This window comes from Triticum dicoccoides, chromosome 1B (genome assembly GCF_002162155.2).
Source record: "Triticum dicoccoides isolate Atlit2015 ecotype Zavitan chromosome 1B, WEW_v2.0, whole genome shotgun sequence".
In the NCBI taxonomy this organism is placed as follows: Eukaryota; Viridiplantae; Streptophyta; class Magnoliopsida; order Poales; family Poaceae; genus Triticum; species Triticum dicoccoides.
The window spans coordinates 148,864,021-148,877,720 of record NC_041381.1 but is presented as its reverse complement, the minus strand read 5'-3'; positions in this window follow the sequence as shown (position 1 = coordinate 148,877,720).

Sequence of the window (13,700 nt, the reverse complement as noted above, 5' to 3'; positions counted from 1 at the left end):
GAATAATATTCACACAAATCTAATCTGCTGACGTATCCCGTAGCATGACATCATGCCACAGCCAAGCCTTTATTCAAATCATTTTACTGTCCCACCTCAGCGTGTTTAGCGAGGCGGTTTCCTTGGCACGTCTTGTCAAAGCAGAGATCGTGTCCCCTTATTCCGGGATTCTCATCAATAAGGGCGTGGGTAACCCAATTGCGGCATTAATCGCGGCGCTTGGGAGATAAGCGAGTTTTACTAGGCTGGTGGGGGCACATAGTTCCGGCCGCCCATATAAGGGGATAAGGATCCGCCCTTTCAATCTACACCTTCTTCCTCCTTTGCTTATCCATTTCCGCGCACTCGAGCTCCAGCGCCCAAGTCCGCACTTCCCACCTCAACCTTCTCCAATCATGTCCGGAGCGGGAGGTAGATGGATGGCCTCCACCATCACGGAGGGGCACATCAAAAAGTTGAGGAAGGCCGGATACTTGTCTAACGACATCGCGCAACGGCTCCCCGATGAGGGGAAACTCATCCCCACCCCTAGGCCTCATGAGAGGGTGGTGTTTCTCACCCATTTCCTCCACGGACTAGGCTTCCCACTTCACCCATTTGTCCGGGGGTTCATGTTCTACTACGGCCTGGATTTCCATGATCTGGCCCCGAACTTCATCCTCAACATCTTGGCATTTATCGTCGTGTGCGAGGCCTTCCTCCGCATCAAGCCTCACTTCGGCCTATGGCTGAAGATCTTCAGGGTCAAGCCGAAGGTCGTGGGCGGCCGGCAAGCGGAGTGCGGAGGCGCCATGGTGGGCAAGATGCCCAACGTCACATGGCTCGAGGGCTCCTTCGTGGAAACCATCAAAGGGTGGCAATCGGGGTGGTTCTACATCACCGAGCCGCGTGACCTTGAGTGGGCAGCGGCCCTTGAATTCCAATCTGGCATCCCCACACGGCTCACATCTTGGAAAGAGATGGGCCTGTTGTGGGGTAATCCAGAAGAGGTGACCGGAGTCCAAACCTGCGTCCAAGACCTAGTGAACAAGAAGGTTAAACTTGTCAACGTAGTCCAGGTCATGCTCTTCCGTCGGATCCTCCCGTGTCAACGACAGGCCTTCAACTTGTGGGAGTTCGACCCGGCCCAGCACCAGACTTTGTCCAGGCTCTTCGACATAAAGCACGAGGACGCCTGGAAGGTGCTATTCAAGAGCTCCGAGGTTTCCCCTCTTGTCACCGAGGATCACGCATTCTGCGCCAAGCGCCAAGCCACCAAAGTAAGCTTGTTTTTATCCTTTACAGGACACTTGATTTTCATAGTTGACTCTATGCAGGATCTAAGCTCCCGCTCCTTTGACAGGACTCGAAGAGGACGTCCGAACAGTTTGACTGTCCGGCCCCTTTGCCCGAAGCTGCTGGTTCCGGCACCTCACGTGGTGCCGGAGAAGAAGGCCAAGAAGAAGGCCACGGGGACTCGAAAGAGTTCTCGGCGCCTGGTGGTGTCGGATTCATCGCCCGACGACCCCGAAGCACCCTCCGCCTCCGAAGACGAGGAGGAGGAAGAAGAAGCCTCTCCCCCTCCAGCGGGGGGAGGAAAGAAAAGGAAGTCCGCCCCAACTGGGGAGGTCGGACGGTCCAAGAAGGGGAAGACCCTTCTTCCGGACTACGCCTCTGACGCCGACGACGGCGGAGAGGAATGGCCATCCAGAGCCAAGCCCCTGGCAAAATCGTAAGTATCCGGATACCAGAATAACTCATGGCATTCTTCTATTGTACAGTACCTTCTGATGCCGAATTCAATCATGCAGTCCGCCCGAGGCTTAGCTCGGCGATTCATCGAGCGGCTCCCTGGATTCGTCGGATGTGAATAACACTTCACTCCCGACTGCTACCTCCCCTCGCCCTACGGACGATGCCGAGGTGGAGTCCGAAAAGGGGCTAAACCAAGAGGAGGTGGTCCTGGAGGCGCCGCAAGGCGACCTCCCAGACTCCAGGCCCAAAGGGGATGAAGCCCAAGAGGGATATAAGTCCGACCCTGCGCCGGACACCGCTCCGGAACCTTCAGTGATTCCGGAGTCCGGCAGGTGGCCCCCTCGCAAGAAGGGCAAGCCTACGACGCCGGCGGCCTCCGTCCAACTAGAGGCGCCGGACAATTTGTTGGAGGTGCTTAACGGCGCCTCCATCGATGAGGAGCACCACACTGTTATGAGTGCGGTGATCCAGAAGGTTTAGTCCGCCAAGAGCGGGCCGACAGAAGCCTGTACTAGCCTTCTAACAGGTTTCGAGGCATGTATTTAAAACATGTAAAAATGTTACCGCATAGACAGTAGCCCCCGATGCTCAGTTTGGTGTTCGGAAAGAAAAGTCGAACTCAGGATCTAAAAAGATATACGCAGGAGTCTAACAGAAATATGTCAATATGGGAATGCAGGCTGCGCTGCTGACCTCTGCCGCACTGACTGCGGAGGTTGATGCATTGAAGCAGACCCTCGGGCGGTCCGAGAACGAGCTCGGCCTTGCCAAGAAGCAGCTCGAGGACAAGGAAGGTATGTAGTACCTTATGTAAGTATATATAAAAATACCTGGTTGCAAATAATGACAGGACCAACGTGAATGTTACGGGGGCCACAACCGAGGTGGAGACCTGAAGGAAGCGCTTTCCAAGGCCGAACATAATGTGGCCGTGGAGGGCACCAAGCGAGAGAAACAAGAGGCGCAGGTGGCGGAGGTGCGGCAAGAGCTCAATGCTCTTGTGAAAAAACATGAGAGTTTAGAGCTTGACTCGAAGACTCGAGAGTCCGAGCTTGCCTCGGCACTTGAAAGTGCCAAATCTGCCAAGGCCGAAGCCCAAAAAGCCCTCCAAGAAATTGAGGCGATGAATAAGATTGCGGCGGGTAAGGCATTCTTTATGCAACGCAAGCACGTGAAAGTAAATTACCTATTACTTACCTGAATCCGGAGCTCTCTAGGAGCATTCGTAGATCTGCCCGGCAGTGTATCCGCCGCCACCGCATTCTACCGGGCCGAGGAAGGGAGCTCGACGGAGAAGGTGTTCTGGTCCCAGTATGTTGAGGCCGGACACCCGGTGCCCCTGAGCGACCAGCTGAAGCAGCTGGTCGAGCTTCATAAGGCAGCCGAACAGGCCATGAAGGGCCTGATAGGCTGGCTGTGGCCTGGGGAGGCCATGCCTTTGAGCTATTTTGGGCTGGTGCGGTGGCTGGTGGATGCCTGTCCACGGCTTGAAGTCATCAAGCACTCCGTATGCATCGAAGGCGACCGTAGGGCTTTTGGCCGTGCTAAAGTGCACTGGGGCAAGCTGGATGCTGAGAAGCTGGTGACAGAAGGGCCACCGAAGGGGAAGGAGCATCGCAGGCCCGAGATGTATTATGAGGGCGTCCTGAAGGGTGCCCGTCTTGTGGCGAATGAATGTACCACGGATGTAATTTTTGAGTAAACTCGCTCGTGTTTATCCTGTGCGCTGAAAACTTGTTCATATGCGCTAAGCAACGCTTTTTGAATTTAAAATATTACCTTCTGTGCGGCCGTTTATTAAATCTGAGAGATGCAAGTCATCGGCTTCTACCCCCATGCCACGAGTGCTGGGGTGTTCGGGATAAACCTGAGCGCTCTTGTTCCCATTCTTGGGTCCGTCGAGGGAGGCGCTCATCACAACGAACAAATTAATCGGACTTATAATGCTTTATCATTCTCACTTAGCCATAGAAGTCTATAATTTTAAATTTCGGCGAAGCCCCTAGTATTCGGAAGACCGAGTTCGGGGCGCTATCCACGCCTAGGCCGGATAAATCCAGCTCCTCGCTCTAAGCGGCATAAGTCTTTAGGGACTCGAAAAACCTCTCGAACGGCGACCGGTCTCTCGACCTATCATGACGGTCAGTTTTAGCTTTCTCTACTGAGGTGTTAACCCAGCTCAACTGGGGCACAATCGCGGTAGTTCTCCCAGTGCTACCTTAGCCGACATAGCGGAACATAAGGTACCAAAACATGGGAGCCGGGTAAACCCAACTATTGACCCAAGACATGATTCGGAGCCGATGCATATAATGCTATAAGTTCAGGGTGCCGCACTCATGAGAGTGTTCGGTCTTCTCACACCGTATTCTGGGGTACTTAAGCCCCTGGTGTATTGGCCGTACCAAAGTGTACGGTTGCATAATGTCATAACTGAACATATTTACATAAAAATGAATGCAATAATACACAAGAGCTCTGTATTGTTTATTAAAGGGCTGCTATGAGAGCAAAACGATACAAATAGTGTGATAGGCAAGAGATGCGATTATTTGACATGTCCCCCTCCAGGGGAAAGCTGCGAGACTTTAAGTAAGACAGGCATTTAGCTTGTTATAGAGACCACCTAGACGTTCGACGTGGCTTGCTGTATCCCTGGCTGTTGCATCGTGTGTTCGGCGATTGTATTGCCGGACAGATCTTCCGAATAGTGGAGTCCTGAAAGTAAAAAAAAAAAGAAAAATCACAAAAATCGGGAGCCCCTAGTGCGGTTGAGCCGCATTCTGGGCGTGCCTTGGTTGTGCCCCTCCCCTTATGCCCATGGTATTTCCAGAGCGTAATTATGCACGCGTGGTACCGGTTTCACAATCTCGCGAGGGCTGGGGTTGGGGCCGCACTGCTATGCTAGCTCGGAACATGCCAGACGGTCTTGTTATAGGCTACTCCGGGCGCGCTTGACGGTGTCCGGACGCTTAACAGCCGGACTTGAGAATTGCCTTGAGAGGCTACTTTGTACTTCCGCCGCGAGGGCCGCCGTGTGCTCCTCTGTTCGTCGAGAGAGCGTTCGGTGTTTACATTGACCGTAATGACTCATCGAGGGCCTGGCATCTTGAGCTTGAGGTATGCGTAGTGCGGCACTGCATTGAACTTTGCAAATGCAGTTCGCCCGAGCAGGGCGTGATAGCCACTGCAGAACGGGACTATATCGAAGATTAATTCCTTGCTTCGGAAATTATCCGAGGATCCGAAGACCACTTCGAGTGTAACTGAGCCTGTACAACTGGCCTCTACACCTGGTATGACGCCTTTAAAGGTCGTCTTTGTGGGTTTAATCCTTGAGGGATCTATGCCCATTTTCTGCACTGTATCCTGATAAAGCAGGTTTAGGCTACTGCCGCTGTCCATGAGGACTCTAGTGAGGTGAAATACGTCAATGATTGGGTCTAGGTCCAATGTGGCGAATCCGCCGTGACGAATGCTAGTGGGGTGGTCCCTTCGATCAAAAGTGATCGGGCAGGAGGACCATGGGTTGAATTTTGGGGCGACTGGCTCTAACGCATATACGTCCCTGAGCGCACGCTTCCTTTCCCTTTTGGGGATGTGGGTTGCGTATATCATGTTCACCGTCCGCACTTGTGGGGGAAAGCCCTTCTGTCCTCTGTTGTTCGGCGACCGGGGCTCCTCCTCATCATCGCTGTGCAGCCCCTTGTCTCTGTTTTCGGCACTTATCTTGCCTGCCTGCTTGAACACCCAACAATCCCTGTTGGTGTGATCGGCTGGTTGTTCATGGGTGCCATGTATCTGGCACGAGCGATCGAGTATCCGGTCTAAACTGGACGGGCCCGGAGTATTTCTTTTGAATGGCCTTTTCCACTGACCGGGTTTAGAGCCTCTGAATCCGGCATTAACTTCCGTATCCACAGTATTGTCGCCGTTAATGCGACGCTTGTGCTTGTTGCGACGCGACCTGCCATTATTGTCCTTGGTATCTGAATTACCAGGGCTCTTGGTCATGTTATTGCTACGAGCTCGCCAACTGTCTTCTCCCGCGCAAAAGCGGGTCATGAGTGTCGTGAGGGCTGCCATGGATTTCGGCTTTTCCTGTCCTAGGTGCCGGGCAAGCCATTCATCACGGATGTTATGTTTGAAGGCTGCAAGGGCCTCTGCGTCCGGACAGTCGACTATTTGATTTTTCTTGGTTAGGAACCGTGTCCAGAATTGTCAGGCCGATTCCTCTGGCTGTTGAATTATGTGACTTAGGTCATCGGCGTCTGGTGGTCGCACATAAGTGCCCTGGAAGTTGTCAAGGAATGCGGATTCCAGGTCCTCCCAGCAACCAATTGACTCTGCTGGCAAGCTGTTAAGCCAATGCCTAGCTGGTCCTTTAAGCTTGAGTGGGAGGTATTTGATAGCGTGTAGATCATCACCACGGGCCATGTGGATATGAAGGAGATAATCCTCGATCCATACCGCAGGATCTGTTGTGCCATCGTATCATTCGATGTTTACGGGTTTAAAACCCTCGGGGATTTGATGATCCATTACTTCATCTGTGAAGCATAGTGGGTGTGCGGCGCCTCTGTACTGTGCTATATCACGACCTAGCATGGATGAGCTTTGTCTGTTGTGTTCGGCCTGGCCGTGTTTTCCATATCCGGCGTGACGCTTATCGTCACGTGTCATGGGGAGCCCATGCGATCCGTAGATCGATCTTGTTTGCCTTGCCTTGTCCTCCAATATGTCTCGCAGGTCTGGCGCGTTTCCCCGCGCCTTGGTACTTTTTGAGCGGCGCCGGGGTGCGGCTTGAGTTGAGGGCCGAAAGGCCTCTCTGTCACGGCCACGGGGTGGCTGATCGGCCGCCTCATACGCTGGTGATGTAGGTTTAGTTGCTTCCTCCTCTAGTTGGGGTAGCAGCCTACGCTTCGGGTAGCTCTTGGAGGGGTGTTCGAGTTTGTACTGTTCGGCCGCCAGGACTTCAGTCCATCTGTCGGCTAGCAAATCTTGGTCAGCTTTAAGTTGCTGCTGTTTTTTCTTGAGGCTGCTTGCCGTGGCCATAAGCCTGCGTTTGAAATGCTCTTGTTCGACGGGATCCTCAGGCACGACAAATTCGTCGTCATCGAGGCTTGCCTCATCTCCGGAGGAAGGCATGTAATTGTCGTCCTCGACCTCTCTGTCTGCCGCTCTCTCGTGAGGGCTGGTTTCCCCATCCTCCTGTGCTGAATCCTGCTGGAGGGGGTTATCTTTGGCACTGTCCGGGGTGTTATTGTCTCCGGTGCCGGAATCGCCCTTTTTGTTGTGGCGGGAGTTAGAGCGGCGCCGCTGACGTCGGCGCTTAGGCTGCTTCTTGGAGGGGTCATCCTCCGTTTTTCCATCGCCATTCCCTTCTTTTGGGGTGTCCACCATGTATATGTCATATGACGAGGTGGCTTTCCATTGCCCTATAGGCGCTGGTTCTTGGTCGTCTCCTTCATCAGCGTCCATACAGTCTATGTCTTCGGAGTCGAAGTCGAGCATGTCGGTTAAATCATCGACTGTGGCTATGAAGTGGGTGGTGGGTGGGCTTCGAATTTCTTCGTCGTCCGCATCCCAACCTTGCTGACCATAGTCCGGCCAGGGCTCTCCTAATAAAGAAAGAGACTTTAGTGAATTCAGGATGTCGCAAAAGGGCGAGTGCTGAAAGATGTCCGCGGCGGTGAAGTCCATGATCGGAGCCCAATTGGGTTCGATCGGGAGGGTTGCGGAATATTCGGAGTCCGGCAAGGAGTCCAGCACCTTGGAGTCACGAGCTCCGTGCAGGACAAGATTGGTGTTCGGCTCGATCGCCGTAGAGATTGCAGCCCCCGAGGCGGCGTCTAGCCACCCGTCCTCGACCGGCGCAGTCGGCTCCGAGCTAAGTGTCGGAGCAGACACCTGAGCGGCGCTCTGGGCACTGTCCGGCGGCAGAGCTAGATCATGCCCATCGTGACAGTGCAGCACGCTCGGCTGTGGCTCGAATCCGTCGAAGATCAAGTCTCCGCAGATGTCAGCCGTATAGTTTAAACTTCCAAATCTGACCTGATGGCCAGGGGCGTAGCTTTCGATCTGCTCCAGATGGCCAAGCGAATTGGCCCGCAGTGCAAAGCCGCCGAATACGAAGATCTGTCCGGGGAGAAAGGTCTCACCCTGGACCGCATCGTTGTTGATGATCGGAGAAGCCATCGGGCCTAAAGGTGACGACACAGAGGAACTCTCAATGAAAGCACCAATGTCGGTGTCAAAACCGGAGGATCTCGGGTAGGGGGTCCCGAACTGTGCGTCTAGGTGGATGGTAACAGGAGACAAGGGACACGATGTTTTTACCCAGGTTCGGGCCCTCTCGATGGAGGTAAAACCCTACTCCTGCTTGATTAATATTGATGATATGGGTAGTAGAAGAGTTGATCTACCACGAGATCAGAGAGGCTAAACCCTAGAAGCTAGCCTATGGTATGATTGTTGTTCGTCCTACGGACTAAAAACTCTCTGGTTTATATAGACACTGGAGAGGGCTAGGGTTACACAGAGTCGGTTACAATGGGAGGAGATCTACATATTGTATCGCCAAGCTTGCCTTTCACTCCAAGGAAAGTCCTATCCGGACACGGGACAAAGTCTTCAATCTTGTATCTTCATAGTCCGGGAGTCCGGCCAAAGGTCATAGTCCGGCCATCCGGACACCCCCTAATCCAGGACTCCCTCAGTAGCCCCTGAACCAGGCTTCAATGATGGCGAGTTCGGCGTGCAAATTGTCTTCGGCATTGCAAGGCAGGTTCCTCCTCCGAATACTTCATAGAAGATGTTGAACACAAGGATAGTGTCCGGCTCTGCAAAATAGTTTCCACATACCACCATAGAGAGACTAATATTCACACAAATCTAATCTGCTGACGTATCCCGTAGCATGACATTACGCCACAACCAAGCCTTTATTCAAATCGTTTTACTTTCCCACCTCAACGTGTTTAGCGAGGCGGTTTCCTTGGCACGTCTTGTCAAAGCAGAGATCGAGTCCCCTTACTCCAGGATTCTCATCAATACGGGCATGGGTAAGCCAACTACAGCATTAATTGTGGCGCTTGGGAGATAAGCGAGTTTTACTAGTCTGGTGGGGGCACATAGTTCCGGCTGCCCATATAAGGGGATAAGGATCCGCCCTTTCAATCTACACCTTCTTCCTCCTTTGCTTATCCATTTCCGTGCACTCGAGCTCCAGCGCCCAAGTCCGCACTTCCCACCTCAACCTTCTCCAATCATGTCCGGAGCGGGAGGTAGATGGATGGCCTCCACCGTCACGGAGGGGCACCTCAAAAAGTTGAGGAAGGCCGGATACTTGTCTGACGACATCGCGCACCAGCTCCCCGATGAGGGGCAACTCATCCCCACCCCTAGGCCTCATGAGAGGGTGGTGTTTCTCACCCATTTCCTCCGCGGACTAGGCTTCCCACTTCACCCATTTGTCCGGGGGTTCATGTTCTACTACGGCCTGGATTTCCATGATCTGGCCCCGAACTTCATCCTCAACATCTAGGCGTTTATCGTCGTGTGCGAGGCCTTCCTACGCATCAAGCCTCTACTACTACTACATGGTGGAGCATTGGGAGAGGCACCTGTATGGAGGTGGTCAGGAATCGGGAGACTCACGCCGGTCATAGCGTCATAGTTAAAATGATAATGGCAAGTCAAATCACGGGGCCCCGCCTGTCCAGCAGTAACTCGCTGTCAAATCACACAGCCCTACGTTTGCAGCAGCCTACTCACTCGTCTTCTCGCGTCTCTGTCGAACTGACTAGGCGGAACTGTCCCGCTGCCTACCGGGCAGGAAAAGCCCCGCCCTTCACTTTTAAATAGTATACAGTATACTAATTTTGTATCCATGGATTGCGCCCGCACCATGGAGCAAAGCATCTGGAAAACGGCGGTACACATGTACGGAGTATACAACACGCATGTCACGTTCGCGTCACACCGCAGACGGTCGGTCGGTCTGGCACGCTGCTCTCCGAATGGAATGTGCGTCATGTTGCATTCGCACACACATGTGGGATGGCAATTGAGAACCGACCATAGGCACACTCCCCGGCCCCGCAAGTCGGGTGACTTAATAGAAGAGGGAGACGAGCGATAGTACTAGAGAAGTGTTGTACTACGTTGGTGCCTGGATGATCCCTGCAAGACACAGAAGATCAGTTCGTCCATGCATGTGACCAGACTCCAGCAGACATGCCTGGATTGGCTATCGGCTACATATCATGCAGGTTGTGTTGTACATGGCTGTAGTTGTGGTGAGAAATCTAAAAAAAGGTTTCTTGTCATCTCACAAAATTATGTGTCATGTGCTTCGGATCACTGCGAGGGTTAAACAGCGACAACTGAGTTGGGCTAGTCATTGGGGGCACATGCACGAACAGTGACTACTCGGCTGCCATCTAGGTCAACCGGCTATGTTAATTAGACATCTATCGACGGACCCCTTTTCTACGAGTTTATCTTTAATTTGAGGTTTGTTCCTCGTCTAGTTTGTCCGCAGGGATTCATGTTATCTCCTTTGGGCAGTGAGGTTATGATTTCTTGTCATGTGGCATTTTTTCGTGTTATATGTTATAATTCGGCACTTCAGATCAAAATGACGACAACTGCGCCTCCGGGCCACATGCATGAAGACTTCTCGACAGTCATTGACGAGGTCAAGCCAGCTCCGGTAGACAAAAGAAAACTAAGTACTACTCCACTATATAGGCAGGAGCCTCCGCGCTTGCTTGCTAGTGTTGCTCTCTTCACACCGTCTCGGCCTATCCAAATCTAAACACGACAGCGGTGGCCACACTCTCTCTCTCTCTGCTCACTGCTGGTCACAAATCCAGTCGGATCCTCTCTGCCGGGGAAGGTGAGAACGTGCAAGGTTCACGCGGTCGTCCTCGGCGACGGCTCTTACCCACTGCTGGGCGCGTCCCGATCAGCCTGCCTTGTCGTTCTCTCCCAAGCACCGCTGGTGAGGGAGGGCCTCCGACCTCTTCTTCCTCGTTGTCGTAGTTTGGGCAGATCCGGCCTCCTGCCGCCCACCTAGCGTCATCCCGGCGACCATCAGGTATAACTTCCTTCAAAACCGGCCTTGCTCTACTTCCCGAGCTCCTGACGTCGCTGCATTTGTAACTTTTACTATTTCTCAAGCCCCCTCGTAGATAGGGTCAATCGGCTGTTCGAAAACCACCTAATTTTTTTATGTTTAAGAGGTAAAACTAGTTCATGCACTCGAATCTAGTACTACTTGGTTCAAACAAGGAAGAAAGGGGGTGGGGGAGGGGGAGGATTTGTTACCTGAATCTAGGACTTGGTCGAAAGAGGAAATAATGGGGGCGAAAAGTAGCAGAGACTGGCTATCCAACTGGTCTCTAGGTCTAATAGGGAAATAAAGGGAAACGCAGTACAAACTCAATATAAACCCGATCTATTGGTTGAAAAAGGAAAGAAAGTGGGGACTGGGGGACAAGTCAACAGAGTAAGTCCAACACTAGATTTGCTAGCCTCACACAGTATAAGGTGGCTATACCAAACAAAAATGGGACCAACCCAGATATCACGTTCTGATGTTTGTTGCCTCGAGACACTCTTATGTAATGCCACTGGTAAAATGTAGCAGTCGCACTGTTAAAAGTAAGGACACGTTAAACCAATGTTGTTTTAAATGTAATGCCTCTAGTAATATGAATCAATGGCACTTCTTTACATGTCCTGCTAAAATTTCCCATTAAGATAAGTTGGTTCTTTTCGTTAGAAATGCAACTGTCCTGGTCCGCCTACTCTCCGGTGCCCAAAGTAATGTCGTATTTAATGGTTGTCATAGTTAATCCTGATGCCCACACTAATATCTAGCAATGCCACTACTTTAGAAGTTGCTACTGTCCTTGTAGGATTTCCATTCAGATAAGGAACATGCTTCTTTTCATTTGATGCATGTTTCATGACTTGTTACTTGTTAGTCACCCTCCTTTCCACCTTTTTTGTGCAAACAGAGATATACATTTCACGCTCGATCTTAGTTGAACTGCACAAATGATATCCAAATTATAGTTGAGCATTCCAGGAGCTTCACAACCAACCTTGATGTTGCTCAATTTTATTGCAACTAATGAAGAAGAAGCTTTGTGGGTTTCGTTTTCTGATGGAAATGGAACCGAGGCTGAAGCCCTTTTCTTCAAAAAATTTGAAGAAGAAGCTGCTAGCTCATGGGAAATTGCTTCATTTTAGGTGAACTGCAGCAAAAGGTCCCATGAATTGAATCATCCATGTTGGTGACTAAAAGAGCCAGCTTCAGCATCCCAGTCTAAGAACCCCCGACCTCTATCCTTGCGACGCACGGTACACCTCGTTTGCCACCTACTCGACCCTAGTGTCACTGATAAAATGAAGTAATAACACTGTTAAAATAGAGCGAGTGTCATCTCTATCATTTCATTTCCAATGTAGATAAAGAAAGTGCTTCTCTTTGTTAAAGTATGTTTCATCAACTAGTCCCATTGTTAATGTTTAAGCGTTTATGCAAACTGGGGTGCTTAATTTTAGTTGATATGTACAAAAATAGAGATTTCAATGTCTCAAGGCGCCTCCTTGTACTACTGTTGTACACTGATGTTCATCACCGGGAAAAGGTGTATCTGGGAGACTTGGGACGATGTCCAGTATGAGGCGTACCGTATGAGGCGTCGCAGGGCCCATCTCGCCCTCGCAGCATGGCATACTATGATACTATCGCAATATTTTCTTCTATTTATTTTGTGTGTTTCATCAACTAGTGCCACTATAATGTAATCACGCTTTTTCATTATCTGTGCAAACAGGGTTATTCAGCTGCATTTTGGTGGAACTGCACAAATGTACGTATGGAACCGGCATATATGCAGAATGCGAGGTGCCAAGTAAAAATTACCGACACCAACCATGTTGCATGCACGCATTGGCATCCACCACAACCAGTGGGATGTATGGCGCTCTATGTGGACGGATCTTTCTCGGCAGCAAATCCTCTAACCAAATACTAGTAGCTTATATTGGCAGTTTTCTAGGGAGTACTCTTTTCTGAAAGAAGCACCAATCTATTTTTCTTTATTTGTACACCGTGTCACAACTTTGACCCAAAGGTCCAGAGCTATTTTAGGGTGATTGGCGTAGTACTCGGATACTGATTGTAAGCATGATTTTCATTAGCTGTCATACTGATTGTAAGCATGAGCAGGTGGAAGATTAGGTTAGTGTGAAGCTTACCTTAAACCCTACCGCCGCTGTTGAAATGAGGTGAGCGTCAAGGGAACCGTGGAAACGTCGGGGAAGCGACGTCGCGCCATCCAGCCTCCTCTTGCGGTGGGAGAACGAATACTCCTGTGGCTCCGGCTGGCTCTGCACCCTCACGAATGGCACACCATACTCGATCGATTCGTTATCCTCTGGGTGCTCGACCTTCGACCTGTACGCCCACCACCTCCGCCTGACTATCGCCTCGGCGAATCTGTCTGCTCCATCTCCCATAGGAGATACTCGATGAACTTGGAGGACCGCGGCGTGACTGCCACCGAGGAGTACATGTACATCGCCGCCCTCATCGCTGCCGTCTCGCTCTTTCGCATACATTGCCACATGGCCCGCACCGTCCTCGAAATCTCCCACTCATTGTCAAACCAACTAAGGATCTCCTTCAACCTGGCTAACTTTGCCTGGTCGCCACTGGTGATCTTCCTGATTCGCTGCTGCATCCTCTCCATAGATGTCGTTCTGAGTGGTCCGGTGCTAGATTTGGAAGATGGGAGGAGAGACGGTGGTCTTGCAATAGAGAAGAGGGAGAGGAGAGGAGGTGGTTTTGGAATGGAGATGATGGAGAGGAGAGGAGGTGGTTTTGCAATGGAGAGAAGATCAGAAGAGGGAGAGGCGAGACGGTGGTTCTGGAATGGAGATGATGG